General features: G+C 38.7%; 1 long non-coding RNA gene across 1 annotated transcript; it reads right to left on the bottom strand.

Annotated features, from left to right (window-relative positions):
- Window positions 1-9,900: 9,900 nt before the first annotated feature.
- Window positions 9,901-14,695, bottom strand: LOC144340836 (uncharacterized). The gene is made up of 3 exons (XR_013417290.1): window positions 14,447-14,695; window positions 14,299-14,346; window positions 9,901-13,800 (listed from the first exon to the last, which is right to left on the bottom strand). It is a non-coding gene; the product is annotated as an uncharacterized LOC144340836 (long non-coding RNA).
- Window positions 14,696-14,916: the final 221 nt, after the last annotated feature.

Genomic DNA, 14,916 nt, shown 5'->3' with positions numbered 1-14,916 from the left:
AGACAACCACCTTGGAAGACTCGTGGGTCATAATAACCATGGGTTTGCAAACCAGCTGGAGCCAGCTCTTTGATTGGTGCCCTCTACCCCTGCCCCTTCTTAGTTGGATGTTGCCAACTAAGAAGGCAACATTGTGTGTAGAGGAGCTCATCTTCCACACTGTCTTAAGTGGCATTTTCTAGCAGGTGATTTAACTGCACAATTCATTGCTTGATTCATTCTTATACCAGTAGAGAGAAATTCATGTTTTATCAGCCTTAGAAGAACTTTGCTAGCTGATTTCCAAAAGTACAAATTAAAAGACCATGAAGAGAATTTGATCAAGATTTCACTTCATCTTTAACATTCCTTAAATGCCTGCTTGTTTGCTTGCTTTCTGTTCTGCGTCTAAAGCATTCACAGAGCCCATAGGCTCTTTTGGGGCAACCTGTGGCTCTTCCAGACTGAAACTTCCATAAAGCACTGTATGGGGCACAGAGAGGTTGTTTAGCAGCTCTGGCAGTTGGCAATTACACCTTTGTGAGATCACCTCAACTGAGCTGTGCAGAAAAGTCAAAAAAAAAAACACAGAACTCTTCAGACATGATTTTATCATTTAATTAGAAACTAACACCTATTACTGGGTTTTGTACTGCTTCACAGTTACATCTTCTATGACTAAAACAAGACATTCGAGTATATACCTATATTTACAAACTATAATAGTGTCTAAATTTTGAAACAATGAAACTGACTACTAGATGAAATTATAAGCTAGAAATCTTTAAAATAATATTTACTGTGTAGTATTACATGGTGTATATGTACCATATTTTCTTTATCCAATCCACTGAATATGGGCACCTAGGTTGATTCCATGTCTTTGCTATTTTGAATAGTGCTGCAATGAACATACATGTACATGTGTCTTATGGTAGAACAATCTATATTCCTTTGGGTATATAACAAGTATGGGATTGCGGGGTCAAATGGCAGTTCTATTTTTAGTTCTCTTAGAAATATCCAAACTGTTTCCTACAGTAGTTGAACTAATTTACATGCCCTTTTATCAATAGCCTCGCCAACATCTATTATTTTTGGACTTTTTATTATTAGCCATGTGACTGGTGTGAGATAGTATCTCTCTGTGGTTTTGATTTGCATTTCTCTTATGATTACAAGTGGGAGCTAAACATTGGGTACATATGGACATCAACATGGGAAGCACTGGAGACTACTAGAGAGGGAAGAGAGCAAGGGCTGAAAACCTACCTATTGGGTATTATGCTCACTACCTAGGGAGTGATCATTCTTACCCCAAACCACAGTGTCATGCAATATGCATCTGTAACAAACCTGCACGTGTATCCCCTGAATCTAAACTAAAAGTTGAAATTATTTTTAAAATGACATAATAATCATCATGTGTGCTAGATTGCAATAATGGCCCCAATATTCGTGCTTCCCTCTATCCTTACCCTTTGGTGCTAGCTCTCCATGCTGACTCTGGGTTTGGCCACATGGTTTGCTTTGGCTAATGAGACAACAGCAAAGGCTTGGAAAGGGATTTGCTTGTTTCTACTTTCTTTTTTGGACCCCCATCAGAGTATGACCAGGCTAGCCTGCTGGAGGGATGTGAGAGCCATGTTGAGAAGAACTGACTTGTCTCGGCCAAGGCCAACCTGCCTTTGACCCCAGATAAATAAGCAAGCTCAGCCAAGATCAGTTAAGTCTACTCCAGATGAGCCGAGCTATGAAGCCATCCCACAGACTCATAAGAAATAATAAATGGTGGTTGTTTTTAACCACTAAAGTTTTGGTGTTGTTGGTTACACAACTGTAGCTAGCTGATACACTGTCTTCTTAGGTGCATTAGGATTTTATCTGCTTGAGGGAATATTTTTAAAGAATCTCTAGAGGCCATTTCGGGGAGCATGTTGTAGTCTTAGTATAAACAACAATCATTTGATTCAGGCAAAACTGTCTGCCACTGGACTTTCTCCTAGAAAGGCAGCAAACATCTGCAGCAAATTACAGTAATGTTAGGAGAAACAGGAAGTAGCCTTGTCAAGGCTTACAAAATGAATGCTCTTATTTACTATAGACAAGTGATTGGAGGGTGTTGTAATAGGGTGAGTGGCGAATGTGGACAGACTGTGGGGTGGTGATATGAGTGATGCTAGAACTCTTAGGTAGAAGATGGGGATTGGCTGCCCCTGGTTTTCTGGAGATACAGAATCACACTGACTGCATAATAATGATGGTGATGATAGCTAACGATTATTGAGCACTCAGTTCCAGTCATACTACATGCTTTATATGCATTCTCTCATTTCTCATAATAACTCTATGAACTGGGTGTTAGGTAATATCATTAGCTCCATTTTACAAATAATGAAACTGAGGCTCAGACAGCTTCTTCAAAGTCGAACTGTGCTTAAGTCATACAGCCAGGATCAAATTCAGGCAATCTGACTCTTTGGAGTTATGCTCTCGACCTCTCTACTATTGTAACCAAATACTTTTTCAGAAAAAGAGAAAAAGGAATTTAGTATAACTCCCTCATTTGGCAGATGGACAATTGAGAGCCAAAAGTGTTTGGTGTTGTAGAGATTCTTTGACTAACAAGGATTAAAGGAATTCTCCCCACTCTTGGTCCAAACCACCAAAAGCTGAACAAAACTCACACTGATTTTTGTGAGGCTTCATCTAAGATCAGTTTGTACATACAGGTCTGCCTTTTGTGTACTGCAAAATGGTGCCCAGGTGAGGGTTGGGTAGGGTCTGAAATCTACAGTGCACCCCCCTCACCAAGCCCTGTGTCTTGGCATAGGTTGTCCTCCTCTCAGAGGAAGAGGTACTTTTGAAGATTTTTTTTTTTTTGCACAGAGAAGGAGCTGTTTTGTTTTTCGCATTTCCACAAAAGCACAACATGCACTAGGAAGTCCCTGCCAAAACACTGCAAATTGTGCCCAACAAAACACAGCTAAAAAGTGTCCCAATTTTTCATACACAAAAAAATATGAGAAGTGTCACTAGTTGGTGCTCAGTAAATACTTGTTGAATGAGTGAATTTTAAATGAGCAAAGATGCCCTAATTATACAGACACATAGGGAGCAAAGCACATGGGACACACAAATTCATAGCCAGAACCCAAATCCATGGCACCAAATCATCCATGGGAAATAACTGGTTTCTTGTGCACACTTATCTAATTTGTGCACACTTAAAAAAATAAAAAAATAGTATGTACACTGTTTCCCTAAGATATCACCTCATTTCTATAATTTCTATATTAACATACATATTATATTTCTTCTATTTTCTATTTCATGAAATTCAAACTACAAGAAACTTTACAGCTGCATTACTCCCCATCTGAACTTACTCCCCAGTGATACTTTTTCTCTTCTAGAACAAATAAAATCGATTGCCCTTGCTAAGCATGGTGGCTTGCAATTACCTATTTTAATGCTTCACAAAACCTAGGCAAGCCAATTGCTTCCTCCATTCTCACATCCTTCCCCACTGTGGCCCACACCTCTGCTGACTGCAGTGATCTGAACTGAGTACTCACAAAGGCCACTCTTCTCTCTCTGCCTCTAATAACCCGGTATAACAATTGTGGTGAGTAATTTCCTTACCACTTCTGTTGTTAACAAATGCTAATAATACTGCACAGTACAGATCAAGCCCAGCCACTGAAAAAGAAACTACACAAATTATTTTTTAAAGTTATCATCAAAAGAAATGCTTTTCTGCAGGAAATTTTTTAACTGCTCAAGGCGTTTGCCTAGCCCTGCTTAAGTGACCGCTTCTTTGTTAATTAACAAGTGCATCTGCTTCACGAATGAAAACGGTTCAACTTATCTAAAGTACACTTGCAGGCTTTTTTGGGTGGATGTAACTATAAGGGAGTCATCGTCATCATTTTCTAGAACCAGGGTCACCTATTTTCATGACGCCTGGGTTAATAGGCTCTGGGTGGTCTCCCATTCTGATGCTCACTAAATCTTATTCTGTCTGCAGGAATCATGATCGAGCTGGTGATTGGTTTCCTGCTATATCTAACTGTATTTCTTGTACATGCCAATAATCAATTAATTAATCAATACAATCAATTGTTTATGCACCAAATATTTAGTAAGGACCTTCCCATGCCAGGCATTGTGCCAGGCCATGGAAAGACAGCAGTGATCAAGACTCAGATGAGATCCTTGCATTACACTGTGACAGAAGGCAGTTATCTGAGGTTCTCCTCCCTAAAATAAAGTGAAAAAAATGGCCAAATAACGTAACCCAATATGATCAAGACGAATTCCAGTGCGAAGCCTAATGAAGGAGTGCCAACAGCATATTATGTAGCTGAGCTCTTGTTCCATAATAAAGTCTCCAATTAATTTTCTCCAATAGACGAATACAAAAATAACTAATGTCAAGATACAATCTCATGCCAGTTAGAATGGTGATCATTAAAAAGTTATGAAACCACAGATGCTGGAGAGGATGTGTAGAAATAGGAAAGCTTTTACACTGTTGGTGGGGGTGTAAATTAGTTCAACCATTGAGGAAGACAGTATGGCAATTCCTCAAGGATCTAGAACCAAAAATATCATTTGACCCAGCAATCTCATTACTGAATATATACCCAAATGACTATAAATCATTCTACTATAAAGACACATGCATACATATGTTTATTGTGGCACTGTTCACAATAGCAAAGACTTGGAACCAACCCAAATGTCCATCAATGATAGACTGGATAAAGAAAATGTGGCACATATACACCGTGGAATACTATGCAGTCATAAAAAAGGATGAGTTCGTGTCCTTTGCAGGGACATGGATGAAGCTGGAAACCATCATTCTCAGCAAACTAACACAAGAACAGAAAACCAAACACCACATGTACTCATTCATAAGTGGGAACTGAACAATGAGAACACATGGACACAGGGAGGGGAACATCACACACCAGGGCCTGTCAGGGGGTGGGGGGTGGGGTAGGGGAGGTATAGCATTCGAAGAAATACCTAATGTAGATGACGGTTTGATGGGTGCAGCAAACCACCATGGCACATGTATACCTATGTAAGAAACCTGCACGTTCTGCACATGTACCCCAGAACTTAAAGTGTAATAAAAATCAAATAAAATAACAAAAAAGTAACTAATGTCATGACTTCCATATCTTACTAGTGTTTTACACTAATATGTGTTTTACAAGCCTTTCTCCAAATACATGTAAGTCTAGGTTATTTTTACTGAAGTTTCAGTTATAGTATGATGCTAAGTGCTTGCTCATGGTTTTAATTGCTATGGAGATCTCAAAGACAAAAATCATTTTATGAGCAAAGGCTACCCTTCTACCTCTTGCTCATCGTATAAAAATCATGACATTCACATGGGTCACCAGCAGTAAATGGCTGACGGAAATTATGGAAGGAAAACTCCATGTAACTGAAAAATCATCTCAAATGCATATTGGTCTCATCATGATTTCTGTCATCTTCACACATAAAGGCCAGCATGCTTTCGTTTTCTCAAGCATGTGTGTAATTATGGCTTGGCTCATGTCTTCACAGAGTAGTGACCTGATAGCATCTAGAGAAATACCAAACACACACACGCTCAATAAATGTTTTCTGATGATGTAATGCTTCCTATTTATTGTTTTAATGGCAAGTCATTTTATGTTTCAGATTGGCACATTTTTATGGTAAATGCTGAATAATGAATTTAAGAATCCTCAACTTAGAGTTTAAAAAATTCCTTGAAAGCAATTTTGTCACCTTACCTCCTAATTTTCAGAATGCTATTTAATCTGCCAGTGACTAAGCTTGTAGGAAAAACCTTTTTTGTTGTTAGGTAAAGGAAAATGTGGGTGGAGAGAATGAGGTCTGATTTGTATCCACCTCATAATTTGGACTGTCCAAGATAGAGGAAAAAGGAAATCTCAGCCCTCCCCAGGTAGGGATATGAGGTTGCTTAGAATTCCATTTTTGGGGAAGTCCATTACCAAGGTTATGTAAATTCTCAAGTAACAAATTGACTCAGCATGTTCCTAAGCCGCAGACCTCTTAGGTGATGTATTCTATACACACGTCATTTGCCTATTTGCTCTCACTAAGTGACAGGGAAACCATGTATTTTCCCCACCTCATACACACACATAGCGGAAGTACACTAAGCTCCCCTTTGGTCTTGTTCTTATTCACCTTTCTTGCAATTAAGACATTCTGCACCTGACCTTAGCAATTAATTTAAATTATCTTCACCGCTCCCCTCCACCATGATATTTCAGTGAGCTTAAACAATTCTAGATACTCTTCTTTTGCCAAAAATGCTTTTCTTATCTTTTGTGTAGCTAGGAAAATTCTTTCACATGTTATAAATCTATTTAGAAATCAGCTGGCATTGTCAAAGTTCTAACCACTATATTTCCCAAAGCTTACTTTCTATTTTTGCATGTACATTTAACATCAGTGACAGCAGCAACTACTATCACATTCTTTTTAAAAGTATGATCCACAAGAAATCTTTTTCTCAATTTCTGAAAAAAGGCAGGGAACTAACATTTAATGAGTTCATCCCTGCTATTTGCAAGAAAGTTTTAATGGACTTACATATAACATTTAAAGTCAAAGTTTATTGCTTTTTCTTTAAAGACTGATAATTTTTACTGGGAATAAAGGAATTAGTCAGAGAGAACAGAGTTTATAGAAAACATACAAATATGGGAGTCTTAGGCTTCCCATTCCCAACAAGGTGCTCTTCATTTTATATAATGCCAGTGATTTTCTGCCACCCTCACCACAGTTCCTGTATTAATCATGTCCATTCCTAACACTAATAGAAATCATCCTAGGTCACTGTATCACCTTGCCAGTAGCAATCTTGGTGTCTTAGCAGTAGCAATCCCATCACCACTTATAAGTATGACCTTGGGCAGGTTTCCTTATCTCTCTGTGTCTCCAGTTTCTCATCTTTAAAGTGGATGACAATAGTAGCTATCTCACAAATGTGAGGCTTAGGTTTATGGTACTTCATTGAATCTACATTGCCATTGATTGTAAGAGGCAGCTTGTTTCAGATATATTAATTTATGAATATAATGTCCACAAATAGATGACATACAGTAATAGCTGAAAAATATCTAAGTACGAAATTAAGAATAGTGCCTGGCACAATAGGATGTGTCCAATAGGTGTCAACTGAGATTATTAGCAACCCATGGGCAACAGGGTAAAAGTGGGCTTGTCAAGCCTCCTGTGGGCCACGATATGGATTCTTCATCTGAGGAAGAACACCTGGAGCACATCCTTGTTGAGTTTGCCTGGGCAGGTCATGCCACTGTTCTGGGCCTCTGTAAATAGGGGGCTAGATTAGTCGCCTTTAATTTTTTTTTTCCTAGCAGGTAAACATATTTTTCCAAACGAAATCTTACATAGGACCCAAAGTGTAAAACAGACAAAGGATTTGTTCCAGTTAAAGCAGGGCTGGAGGAGCACAAAGCTCTGCCTATCATCTTTCCTCCCCTTTACCTGCAGGGAAACCCCACCAAGAGCCCTTTCAGGGCAGTCATCTCACCTTGTTGTCATAGTAAGATCATGAGTCTCTTAACACACCTACAGGTGTTTGTTAATTAATTACTCCAAACTTTGTCATATTTCACCTTATTTGGCTGAATCATTTAGTATTTAATAAGTGCACTGCACAGACACATTTTCTATTATACTTTTCTTGCTTTCCTCCACATTGGTCTCCAAACTCCTTCCAATCCATCTAACATAACTGAGACCATATTTTCATCTCAGTCGGGTCACCTCATGACCCTTCCCAGATTTAGTGTAATGCTCACAGAAGACACAACATGAAGGGTGTTGAACTTTTATTCCATATAAAGCTTTCTGCTCTCAAGGACTTTTTATTCTAATGTCTTCTTCTTGAAACCCTCCTTGAGCTCCATCTCAGGAAGCCTCCACCCAATAACAGATTCAATTTAACTTTTTTTTTTTTTTTTTTTTTGAGACAGAGTTTTGCTCTTATTGCCCAGCCTGGAGTGCAATGGCGCAATCTTGGCTCACCACAACCTCCACCTTCTGGGTTCAAGTGATTCTCCTGCCTCAGCCTCCCGAGTAGCTGGGATTACAGGCATGCACCGCCACACTTGGCTAATTTTTTTTATTTTTAGTAGACACGGGGTTTCACCATATTGGTCAGGCTGGTCTCGAACTCCTGACCTCAGGTGATCCGCCCACCTCAGCTTCCCAAAATGCTGGGATTACAGGCATGAGCCACCACAGCCTGGCCCAATTTAACTATTTTTGTGTATCAATTATGAGCTTATGGGAAACATAACGTTCTTTTCCTGGATTGTTCACATATAGCTTAGCAGATAAATGAAAATAGAATACTCTATTCAGTATCCCACACAAATTGTATAAAGTGCTTCTTCTCTGATGGTGCCTGCTGGATTTGTGTGTATGTGAATAACTCAACTCAGGCTTAGTATGAGTTATGTGCAATGTACAATAGGAGCTAACTGAAGGCAGTTTCCACAGAAGCCCACGGTTGTGGCAACTCAGAGAGCTTTGACACAAAGAACAATTGACAACAGGTAAGAGAATGTTTTCTAAAATAAAATTGCTCTTTAGGGATTCAGAAAGTAAGCAGGATATTCCCAAATCATCTTTCTCCTAGATACTAAGCAGATATTGTCTCTTTATAGTTTTTTCCTGACTTATGTTTCCATAAATTAGAAGAAGTCAAATAGTGTTGTTTTTCTCCAAAGGATCATTGATTCAAGGGAGAAAAAACCCAGAGATCAAATACCAAAAGTCATTTAAAATAGCCTCTTTCTAGTCCTTAGAGAGATTATAGCATTCAATTTGTTTTATTTTAAACAACTATTTAGAGGCTAGAAAGCTTTATTTAATAAAACAATTACAATTAAAATATGTTTTAGCTTCATGGTATGCAGATTTGAATAAGAAACAAAGTGGAAGAAAAAAAGTGAAGGAAAGACAAGAAGAGAAGAAATCTCTGGGAGGAATGAGCAACAAAAGAGGAAGGAGGAATAGAGAGATCCAGAGAGGAAGCAGGAGGGAGAGGGAGGCAGACAAGCAGAGCTTTGCCAGGTCTGCGGCGCCCTTGGGTGGTGGCTACTAGCAGTCATCATTCTTAACGATTACTGTTGACCTTCCTCAGCCTCTGTAATTCTGACATTCCTAATGCCTAAATGTAAACATTTCTAAATGTTGACCTGAACACCAGTGCCATTAAAAATAATTCTCTGAACACAGTAGCAATGACCAGGTTCTGAGAGCTGGATAAGTCAAGTCAAGGGCCAGAGAGTCCCTCATCCCTGTCATGTCATTAAAGCTTCTGGTTGATGCAGATACTGATGACAGAACAGCTTTGACTAAATACGTTAATCTGACCTGTGATGACTTAACTGCCGATATCCAAAATCATTGAACCATCTATCTCTTAATTTCATGAAAATTTACTTTTAGTTGATTCTTGTTATAAGCATGTTTCTTTTGTATTCCTGGTTTTCCTTCTTCTTTTGCACTGATTTCCCCCTTGGTGTGTATTTTAAAGTTCTGAGAACTCAACGGAGCAAAAGATGAGTGTTCTGATGTTCTCATAACAATGAAAAAGCTTGAAAAGCATGGAAAATGAACAATAATTAAGTAAATGTAAGTAAGCCATATTGTTGCCCTTTCTTGTTGTCAAGATAACTGATTTCCTGATGGATTTTGTCTATGCTATTCAAGACCCAAATGACTGCAGAAGTTTATTCATTTCTTTCTCTCTTCTTTTATGTATATAAAACACTGGAAAATTATTATTCGGTCTTACACTGGACCAAGTTGTCACTAGTTAAAGTCAATGAAAGAGAAGCAATTGGATATTGTGGCCCAGATGGGAAGCTGATTATATTATTTAATTAACCCAGAAAAGATATACATTTAAATTCTAGATATTATCAACAATAATTTTGCAGACATACTCTCCTTCTTACCCCAAACCCACATCAGGAACGTCTTCATTAAGGTCCAGTCCCTTTATGGAATCTCATGAACTAACTGCACAGGCTGTTCTGTTTAATCCAACATCAGCAATGGAGGCAGTTCCCTGCTGTAGAGAGAAGTAGTTAGGCTCTGGAGGTAGTTCCTCCAATCACTTCAATGTCTTACTTATCTTCTTTGTGCTTCGGTAGTAAAGAGGCACAATCGTAATACCTATTTCTCATGGTTGTTGCTTTAAATGAGATTATGTCTATAAAGCACTTAGGTATAAAAGTGTTTACTAGAATAATTATCGATATTATCTTTCTGATTGGCCCAAAGTCTTTTTTCAGAAAGAGCCATCCCATTTCCCTTTATTAGCAGCAAGAGTCTATCAGATATAACTATTTCTCAGTTTAAAGGGTGACTTCAGGGTAGTCTTGGAGCCCATTGGGTAAATCTCACAGAGTCTGTGTTTTCCTGGTCTGCACTTCGTTAATTAGTCATTTATGTTTTTAGAACTACCGTGCACCCTGTATATGGAGAAACCATATTTAAAGAATTGAAGTAAAACAAAACATTCAGCACTGAAACTGTAGAGAGCACATTGACTTCTGATGGCTCAGATGCCGTTTCAGGATTCTGTGGTCCCTTGTCCTCCCCACTACCGAATGTGGTATAAGATTGGATCTCTGTCTATATAAGAAGTATATATTATATCCAATCTTTTTTCTAAAATAATGATGTTCACAGGGCTCATGAATTCATTGCTGCACAGGAAGGATGTTGCCTATACACTGACTAAATCACTTCCAACCATAAATGTATTACTATATTTCAAAGAAGTATGTAGCTAATCTTGTGACAAGTTAAATGCAAATTCATTTAAAAGCACTCCTGAATTAACCATGACTCCTTGGCATTAGAATTCTTCAACAACAAGGAACACTAAATTAATTACTGCCATTTATTGTTTTGTTAGGTGAGACACCCTTATCTATTAAACTAGGGTCCATGCCGTAAAACGTAAGATTCTCAGACACAATAAAATGAAAGCTCAAAACCTCAGTAGAGCAAAACATACCATAGAGAAAATAATTTCTACATGTTTAACATATCTTTAATAGAAAAAGAGCCTTTATAAGTAAGTAAGAAACAAATGAATAAATGGGCAAATAATATGAATCAGACTATTGGTGGAAAAATAAACACACTGATGAAAATATACCAGATCTAACTATCGATCAAAGAAAGACAAACCAATGAGAGGATACTATTTTTGCCCCAATATGTTGGTAGATATTTAAAATATTCATAACATAAAGTATTAATGAGAGTAGGGAAGGAAAAGAAACTCTATGTTGTTGAGAGTGTAAACTGGTATGGCATGTCAGAAGGAAATTTGGCAGTTTCTATAAAATTTTTCAAAGTATGTTTCCACTCAGGAAGTGAAATTCAAGATAGGTATTTTAAAATACAACATTAAAAGAATATATTTCACATATGCTTAGAGATCTAGATGTCTAAGGATGTTCATTGCAGCATTGTTTGCAGTGGATAAAGACTGGAAACAATCTAAATATTTATCAGTAGGGGCATGAATGGATAAAATATGGTACTGCCAAATGGAATATTAATCTAATGAGATATCCCTGTGTGTGAATCTTGTATGGAGCATGGACTGCTGTCCTGACATAGGTTGAGTGAAAAAAAAAAGTTATAGACTGCATACAGTGAGATTAAGTTTTTATGTAAAAATACCACAGTTTTCTATATCTATATGTCTGTGCTATTTATTTCTATGTTTCTATCTCCATATATAATTCTATTTCCTTAAGTGTCTATGTGTCCCTATCTATTCCTTTATTGTTCTATGTACATAGGAAAAGAGTCTAGAGTGATACACAGTAACCTCTCTGTGAGGTCCTATGGCTGCCCCCTGGGAAAGCATGGGGAGGAGGCTCCTATTCAGGTGATAAATGAGGGTTCAGCAGATCTCTTGGGAAGAGGACACAGGACACAGTGAAGGTTAATAATTGGACTACTTTATTTTTATGGCTGTATGTTGGTGGCTGCAGGGCCAAGACAGAGGGTGGTATAGCCACCTGTCACCCTAGGGAAGGAAACAAGGATGGCCCTTGAGTCCAGAGAGAAGAGGATTTCTCTGATCATGTTAGACAGGAGGCTGGAGAGGCTGGTGGAACTTGTCTCACCTTGTGGTATGGAGTTGGAGTGGACTCAGGTTGAAGAGTACAGATGTTGCAGTTCTTTCTCTCCATCCTCTAGGCCTAGTGGTCATGGAATGAAGGATATCCGATCTCTAGCCTCACTACTGAGTATCCCATGTTGAAACCAAGATCTGAGGAGAGGCCCATGTGGCTGCTGCTGGAACTCCTCCAGACCCAGCATTTCAGAAGCAGGACTGCGCTTCCAAACACTGACTTTGTGTGAATGTTAGCAAAGACACCTGTCCTCAATGAACCCAGTCTTAGAGTATCACAGAGTGACACACCTGAGTCTACTAACAGAATAGAGGTCCCCATTCCCCACAGAAAAGGTGCTGTGGATAAGCAGCATCAGTGAGTGACCCTCTGCTGCGACACACTGACCACCAGACCGTGGGCTGCTAGTGATACCAAAGAGGCCACATCACAAGCTAGAGAACATGGGGCCTGAGAAGGCTCTTGTTTTTGTCTCATAAGACAACGACGACCAGGATTGACCCTTTGGTCTCCAGAGTCCCTGACCTTCTTAGAATGCACAGTAGTGATCTGGAGTCATGAAATTTGAATATTAGAAGGATTAGAAGGTTAGGTACATAATGGGTTATATATACACACTTACTTTCACATATATTCTAGAAAAGAAATCAAGTCAGTGTTATCAATACATGCAGTGAGTTCAAAAGAATGAGAGAAGAGAGAATAGGAGTGTTTAAACTTCCTTAAGGAAGATTTCACAGAGGGGACTTTAGCAAATCCTTGAGGATTTTCCTCGTTCGAAGTTTCTTCCTCAAGTCAAATAAGTGAGAATATTTTCAGCTGTTACCTGAACATTGTTGGAAAGTGCAAAAATTGTCTTGAATTATTTTCGTGACATTTTTCTTCTAGTTTGGCAGAGACTGATAGAAAGCCCAGAGACAAGCCACCTGTCTGAATACCTTTAGTATGTATAATAGTAGTGGTACACATGATAATATCACTCTAAACATTGGAGGCCTCTCTTCCCAGTTTGCCATGCAGAATGTCTAATCCTATCCATGAGAGGCCAAAGCCAGTGAAAGCAGAAAAGGAGTATTCACCATGCAGGGATCACAGAAGGAACTACGAGGACCAGGCCAGGGAGTTGGGGACAAATAGTGTTTAGCCCAGTTTTAGACCTGGCACAGCCTTCCCATGCAAAACCATTCCTTTTCAGACTTCCACCCCTTTAGTTCCCTGGCCTCATTACTGCCTTGACCAGGTGTTCTATAAACACAGCCCTTTAAAGAAAATTCTTAAAATATGTCCATGAATCCCCTTGCGTAAATGACTAAAGTTTCATACTTTCACGGTGACGACCTTGGTTATATTCCTGGGAAGTCCACATCTAGTAAAACTCATCACTCTACTCCAAGGTACCAAATAGACATGGCAGCTAAGTAAAAGTGGTTTGTTTGCTATTCAAGTGTGGCTTCCAGCCAAGCTGCTGACTCTTAGCCACTCCGGTATAGACATTCTGGAGCTGCCACACTCACGCCTGATGGGGCTCACATGCTGAAGAAACACAGTTTGCATCACCCTTCACCAAAGTCTCTGGAGGCTGGAAAACAAACAGCAGTTGCATGACATTTCCATTGAGAAGTTGATGAAATTTAAGGTTTTCTTTTGCTCAAAATATAAATACAAAATTTTGCAAGTAATTTCAGGAGGTTAGGGGATATCTGAAACAAATGTATGGAACCTGGGAAATCCACAGATGCCAAGCTAAGCCCCCAGGTGCTAACAGGAAAGGACCAAGGAAGAAATGGACCCCAGGGATTTTAAATACCTCAGATGGGCCATGTGTAGAAATGGCAAATTGTTTTTCATTGTCTCTCTCTCCCTTTTCCCTTTCTCTTCCCTTCCCTTTTTATTCCCCGCCTTAAGAATAAATTCTATATTTTAGTCTTGTTTTCTGCCTGGATATAAGTAGTTGCTGTTGGGGCTTAAGTGTGACACATTGAGACAAAATACAGTGAGTTCTGCCATAATGTGACCCATCTGTTTCTAAAAATCACTGCACTATACAAAATCATAGAATCAAAAACCACATGCTTACAGGAAAATGAGATTAGGAGCACAGCATTCAAAAACTTCATCAGTGACACTAAAAAAGAAGATAGCAACCTAATTTTAAAAGATAGCTGTTTTAGGCATGTTAAATGGTTAAGGTATACATAAATAATAGAATAAACACATTGTTTTACCTAGAAAAAGACTTGAAGCTTGTTCATGGAGGTAGGTGTTGGAAGGGTTACAGTTTGTGAGTTATTGAGACATGGCGAAGGAGAGTTCTCTGGGATGGAAAATTGTGACACCAGATGTAGATGGGTGTGGCTCATTTTACATGCGGTGAACTGAGGATGCTGGTGGCTGTCAGAGGTGTGAGGACATCTTACGTATTCCTACATGGCTCAGTTCAGCTGGATGCAGTTTTCTGCATTCACCTAGCATTTCTTGACGATGAAATTAAACATAGGGAAACACAAAGTTCTTGTTATACTCAAATTGCTCCTTGATATATTAACCCCATTGGAATAAATCATTATTTTCAACATAAGCCTTATAGCAGCACTGATTGTATCTAGATTATAAAAATAATTATAATTTAAAGAGTAAGCAGCCATTAAAACCCCAATGAAATGATACTGTAAGGGTAGCAATAACGTTAATATTT

The sequence above is a fragment of the Macaca mulatta genome, chromosome 5 (assembly GCF_049350105.2).
Source record: "Macaca mulatta isolate MMU2019108-1 chromosome 5, T2T-MMU8v2.0, whole genome shotgun sequence".
Lineage (NCBI taxonomy): Eukaryota > Metazoa > Chordata > Mammalia > Primates > Cercopithecidae > Macaca > Macaca mulatta.
Note: the sequence above shows the minus strand (reverse complement) of the source record. Positions and strands in the feature narration are given on the sequence as shown.